Raw genomic sequence first — 396 nt, forward strand, 5'->3', positions numbered from 1 at the left:
CACAATTAATTAAACACAGTAAAAGCAACATTATACCTAATAAAATACACAAGAATAAAAGAAACCCTGATTTTTAACAAAGATACAAACCAACTCATAAGTCCCCATCCCACAGCTAAATGCTCTAAGCCTAAATGACAGCTTCCTTAATTGCATTAAAGCTCTTGCAGCTCCTTCTTGCCTCTGCAGTTCTGTTATCTTGTTTATTAATTGCTCCACTGTCCAAGTTCCTCATGTCCGTTGTTTTTCTGGTGGTTCAAAGTCTGTTCATACTGCAGCTGTCACATACTCTGGCCCACTCATGCTAACTGCGGCCTACTTATGCTAACTCTAAATAATCAGGCTCAAAGAAATGTCCCCCATTTTCCATGAAATCTCCCACCATTCCCCCTTTTT

Source organism: Haliaeetus leucocephalus, unplaced genomic scaffold, assembly GCF_000737465.1.
Source record: "Haliaeetus leucocephalus isolate CR32 unplaced genomic scaffold, Haliaeetus_leucocephalus-4.0 Scaffold517, whole genome shotgun sequence".
Taxonomy (NCBI): Eukaryota; Metazoa; Chordata; class Aves; order Accipitriformes; family Accipitridae; genus Haliaeetus; species Haliaeetus leucocephalus.